This window comes from Myotis davidii, unplaced genomic scaffold (assembly GCF_000327345.1).
Source record: "Myotis davidii unplaced genomic scaffold, ASM32734v1 scaffold129, whole genome shotgun sequence".
NCBI lineage: Eukaryota > Metazoa > Chordata > Mammalia > Chiroptera > Vespertilionidae > Myotis > Myotis davidii.
Window position 1 is genome coordinate 506,731 of NW_006383019.1, and position 5,936 is coordinate 512,666.

Consider the following 5,936-nt stretch of genomic DNA (forward strand, 5'->3'; position numbering starts at 1 on the left):
ATTCAAGGGTCCCAGGTTCGATTCCGGGCAAGGGCATGTACCTTGGGATGTTTCTAACTCTATCCCTCTCCCTTTCTCTCTGTAAAAAAAATCAATAAAATATATTTTTAAAAAAAGAATCCCAGGAGGAAACAATAGAGAAAATGGAGATAAGGAAATAATCAAGAAAATTTTATTTTTTTAAAATTTCAGAGCCTAAGACAGACCGGAAAAGTATTCAGACTGGAAAAGTCCACGGGGCAGAGCCACCCCCGATGAGGGAGGGAAGCTGGGAGTCCGTGTGAAATCTCAGAGCACACGCAGAATAGTGATCGGGACGTAGGCCAAAAACCCACCACAAATAGAAACCTGCTGCATGCACTCCGACTTCCAGAGCAATGCCTGCGGTTTGCGGGCCGGCATCCTAACCCCTGAGCCACCAGCCAGGCAGCGGGTGCCTTGGCCAGGCCGGCTGGGAAACCAGAGGTCGGAGATTGGTGACTGCTCTCGCAGTTGGCCTTTCCTCTGGGTTCAATTTCTTTTCAACATGCCGGGCAGAGGGGCTGGCGAGGGCAAGAGCTGGGACACTTCCCCTTTCCCTTTGGTGCCCTTCTGTACTTTTGAATATTTACTTCTGTGCAGACTGGTTGATTTTTGTCAAAACAAAAACAATAATATATGTATTTTTTAAACCAGCCCTGGCGCTGGGTGGCTCGGTTGGCTGGGCGTCGTCCAATGCACCAAAAGGTAGCAGGTTCGATTCCCTGGTCAGATCATGTAGAGGAGGCGGTCGATCTCTCTCTGTCCCTCAAGCAATAAAAAAATTCTCCAGTGAAGATCAAAAAACAACAGCCTTGAAAATGAAATGTATTTCCATAAACACTGCCTTATACTTGTTCCAAGTGTGTGCACATGCCCCACCTCAGCTCTAATGCCCCTTCCTCCGGTTCACCTCACCCCAGCATCAGCCCTCAGCCCCATCCCTGGAGCCTGTGAAATCTGTTCTCAGCTTCAATTCCATTAAGAAGGGACACTTTCTAGTTGCCATTAAGTTCTCGCAGCCTGTTAGCCTCAGGGGCCAAGCGCAGCCTACTGATGCCCTGAGGCGAGAAGCCCTGACCTGCTCCCCCAGACCAACTGCCCCAGACCAGCTCCTGAGACCAGCTCCCCTAGACCTGCTCCCCCAGACCAGCACCCGAGACCAGCGCCCCGAGACCACCTCCAGGAGACCAGCTCCCCAAGAACTGCTCCCCGAGACCAGCGCCCCAAGACCAGCTCCCGGAGACCAGCTCCTGAGACCAGCACCCCGAGACCAGCGCCCCGAGACCAGCTCCTGAGACCAGCTTCTGAGACCAGAACCCCGAGACCAGCTCCCCGAGACCAGCTCCCCGAGGCCAGCTCCCCGAGACCAGCTCCTGAGATCAGCTTCTGAGGCCAGCACCCCGAGACCAGCTCCCCGAGGCCAGCTCCCCGAGACCAGCTCCTGAGATCAGCTTCTGAGACCAGCTCCCCGAGGCCAGCTCCCCAAGACCAGCTCCCCGAGACCAGCTCTGTCTGAGGAAAGAGGCAGGAGAGACCCCGCTCGGGTCCCTGCCAGGTTACCCAGGCTCTGCCGCCTCATGCCCACTGGCCCAGGTGCAGCCTTCTTCCCTCATTTGGTCACATTACTACCGTCTCCTCTGTCCTGGAAAATAGTTAAAGGGTCCCCATCATAGTTTGCTGCTCACTCCCCACACCCAGAGGTACCGCTCATTACTGGGTGTTTCAGCCGCCCGGCGCTTGGAGCCAGCGCTGCCGGCCTGTGACCTGGGCTGACCCCCACTCCGCGAGCCGGCTTCCTGGTCTGCAGAGCAATAGGGAAGTATCTGCCCCCAGAAGGCTGGCCCAGAGGCCAAATGAGATGACGCACGGGCTCCTGGCACAGAAAAGGCTTCAAAAGAGTGGCTGCAGGTCACGATGTCAACAGCTCTAATGTCCAGAGTAGCGAGGACATAGCTCCTCGTGCCCGTCCCCGCAACTGGGATCACACGCTGACAGGTCACAACCAGGGCTTGATGCCAGGCAGGGCGTGCCCACGAGAGAAGCGTGTGCCTGCGTGGCCCGGCAGACGGCCGTGTGGAGTGTGTGTTACATGAAAGTGTGAACTTCTGTCCTTTACACACGCTTACTCCCCAGAACGTGGAGGGGACCCCCCTGAGGCCCAGGTCCGCTCCCCCTGCCGGTGCTGCAGGGCCGGCTGGCCGCCCTTCCAAGCACACAGAGCAGTGTGGGCAGCGCTGGGTCGGCAGAGCAGCGGGTCAAGGCCCTGGGCAGGCACGGTGGGTGGGCCTCCTGCCACAGCCTCCCGGGGAGCCGAGGGTGCTCACAGGCTCCACCTCCATCTCCTCCCCGCCCGCCGCTCCTGGCCTGCAGGGGTTCCCTTCAGCACCACAGACACGGGCTCGGCCAGCCAGGCAGCACCTGCTGCTGGTTCCCTGGGTGCGCCGGTTGGCAGGTGGGGCTGAAAGGCCCGTACACACCAACGGGGCAAATAACACAGAGGCAAAGCTCCTCCCTCCTCCCGGTCCCCAGGACTTTCTCTCCAGCCCTGAGAGCCAGGATGGCCCAGGGAGCAAGGCCTCCCCAGAGCAGAGCCCCCCAGAACAGGGCCCCCCAGAGCAGAGCATGGGCTGCCAGGACCTGCAGCGCTGAGGCCTGCTGGCCTTCTGCAGCCTCTCTGCCCCGCTCTCTGCAGGCCTGTGAGGGCTCCCCTCTTTTCTTGCCTTATTGGACTCATTGGATCATCCTAACACCCCCCTGTTCCTAGATCTGCCATCTTGGGCCCTCCCTCCCCAAGTCTGTTTTGCATATTCTCCCCACACTGTCCCCCGAGGCATGACACACCACAACACCCTCTTCACCCAGTCGCGCATGAGTTCATCCAAAATGTGGGTCCCTAACCCCATGCCTGGCATCGTGCCCTCCCTCAGAGCTCACACTCCGGCTGAAAGGGACCACCACCTGGCCAAGACATGGATTAAGGGTGGAGGCAGCAGCAGGGAAGCCTCTGGGTGGGGAAAGAGGGAGGCGGCAGAGCCGGGCTGGCGCAGGGCCCTGGCCAGTGCCCTGTGGTGGTGAGTGAGGTGCGGAGGGTGCGATGGGCGACGGAAGCCAGAGCCTTCGGGCCTTGAGGCCAGAGCGGACCCTGGGGTTTCACAGGTGCCAGCGCACAGCTTTAAGCAGGGAGTGACTGGTCTGGCATTTTCCAGTCATTCTCTCAGGCAGCTGTGTAGAGCATGGGGAGCGAGAGGCGATGGGAGGCCCATGGGAACCCAGCAGGAGCTGATCGAGAGCTGCTAAAAGGACATGCGCGATGATATCTGAGATGTGGTCATTCAGATCGACCAAAAAGGGGTCAGTGCAGGGGTGACCCCCAATTCCTGCCCACTCCCGATGGCGCCCCTGGACTGGACTCTGTGCCAGGAACATCAGGAACCGTGTGGACTTAAACTGTTTGTAGACACCCTCACTCTGAAGGCCCAGGGCAGTGCCTCATCTGAGCAGACGCTCCTCCTTCCAGGTCCAGCCGAAGCCGCGATCGGTGCCCAGCACCACCTCACGCTCCCCTGCCCTCTTGCTCTGTCATCTCCCTGCTTGTGATGCTGTGGCCCTGAGCTGGGCACAGGCCGCACTCGGAGCTCAGGCACAGACGCCTTCCGAGCCCACGGAACAGGTGAGACCTAGGGCACGTCCAAGGGCTGGTTTCGCCCCAACTGCCTGGACCTCGCCATCGTTACGCTTGCCTTTATAGGAGACACCGCCTCCCAAACAGGGCACGTCCAACTCTGGCCCATCTGCGTGCCGTGCCCCGAAGGTGGGCCTTGGCGCCAAGTCAGAGCTGGGCCCGGCCACGTCAATAAAGTGAAGGAGGGCCCGTGTCTTCCTGACTCCAAGAGGGTTTCAAACGTGGCGGGACCAGAAGTCCCCAGTTAAAGGTCCTGATCCAGGGATACCCCCGCCCCCCTCACCCCCCCCCCCCCCCCCCCCCGCTGATTCAGTAGGGCCTAGGGGGCCCTGTAATCTGCAATGTTAGCCCCTCACGGGGCCTGGTTCTCAGAAGCAGGAAGTACAGAAATTGCTGAGGGACAAAGCCCTGCCCTAGGCACCAGCCCCGGGGGCCCAGAGAACACAGATACCTCTCCCGCCACAGGCGGGGTGGGTGCTGGGGACAGGTCAGACGCCCTACCCTCCCGGCCAGGGCGTTGGGGCTGCTTGCAGGGGCCTCTCCCACACTGCACGCACGTGGGAGGCCAGCAGGGCGGCAGGGGTGGGATGAGCTTCGAGGTGACTCCACTAAGCACTCTGTCCTGTCTAGCTCTGCCCTTAGCAAAGGCAAGAAGTTAGGGCCAGTCCTTCCCCTTAACACACCCACTCCATGTCTTTCAAGTCTCCGCCCAGCACAAACCAGGACAAGAGCTAACAGATGGAACTTCCTGCTCTGCGGGGCACAGGGGATTCTTCCAGGAACTTGAGCGGGGCCTCTCTGGACCTCTGCCAGGGGCATGCCCAAGGGGCTTCCATCATGTGAGCAGCTCGGGGTGGCGCCTGCTGGATGCAAACAGACCAAAAGGCCATCAAGTAACCAACATGCGGACCAAGAGGCAGGAAGGGACCCGAGAGAAGCGTGTGCCATCCGCTCGGAACCCTGGCGATCCCTGGGCTGCCACAGGACGGGACGCAGGAGGCCTCCTGGCTGGTCAAGGGCAGCAGCACGGGGAAAGCCCAGACACGCAGCTCAGACTCCCAGCCTGGCAGAGCGGCAAGTTCCTGTTCAGGCGGGGACCCAAGACCAACCCACAAGGGCAGGCTCAACACGCGGTGGCTGGGAAGGCCCCGTCGAGTCCCACAAATACATTCCTCCTCCAGCCCCATTCACTGCAGGCAGGATCGGCTTCTGGGAACGGCAGGCATTCTGCCCATATCCCAGCCACTGCTGCTGCTCACAGCCCCACAGCCTGCTGGCACCGCGGGGCACAGTGCCCGCTCTGAGTGCGTCCTGCTCCGACACTCATTCCAAATGCACCCTCCTAAGCAAGACTGATCTCCCTCACCTACAGATGCAGGCCACAGCGCCTCCCTTCTGGAATTACTGGCAGTTGAAGGATAGAAGTTTAATATAAACCGCCTCGCAGAGCTGGCACTCAAATTAATTCCTTCCCTCCCTTCCTGCTCCTTTGACAGTTTCTTGCCTCAGCCCCAAACCCAAAGAGATCCCAACTCAGACATGCCAAAGGGGCCCAAAGGCTGAGCATAAATACTCCCAATGAGCCCTGAGGCTCCCAGATACGCCTGCTCGGGAGCTCAACTCCGAATTCATTGCTCAGCTGAAGCTGGGGCTCGGGTCCGGGCGGCGGCTCTGTCCCCTGAACCCTACATTTACTCAGTGCGGGAGGAAGAGCCTGCGGGACTGGGCAGCGGGGATAAAGGCCCACACCCGCGAGAGGTCTTTTAAGAAACATTCGGAGGTGACCGAGTCACCAGGAAGCGTGGAGGGACACAGGTGCCAGCACTCCCCCAGGTAACCCCGCCTTCCCGCCCAGCCCGGCCTCGTGCGCCACAGGTACATTCTGAAGCTGGGCGGTGAGTAGTGTCCATTCTGACCACGGAGTCCCAGCGTTCAAAGTTGCCCTGGAAACTACCCGGGTTCCGAACCCCCAGCACGCACAGGGCGGCGTCTCGCCACAAAGGAGATGCGATCAGCTAACCTCCCGCCCCTAGGCCTCCACCCGCCCGCGGAAGTGGCGCCTTTCCCGGAGTTTCCACGACAGGCCGGGCTCCCGGGAACACACTCCCCGGCACCCTGATAGTTGTCCCCACATAGATCTCCGCATAGAGATGCGCGCATCCGGGGAAGCAAGGCCGCCAGGGCCCGGCCCGGGACACCGAGAGGGTCTGGGCAGCCCGTGCACGCGTCTCCG

At 60.3% G+C, this 5,936-nt stretch overlaps 1 protein-coding gene across 1 annotated transcript in view; it reads right to left on the bottom strand.

Annotated features, from left to right (window-relative positions):
* ADORA2B (adenosine A2b receptor) overlaps nt 1-5,936 on the bottom strand; it is a gene marked incomplete at its 5' end in the record, with an annotated part of 29,035 nt that overhangs the window by 22,396 nt on the left and 703 nt on the right. The window lies entirely within an intron of this gene.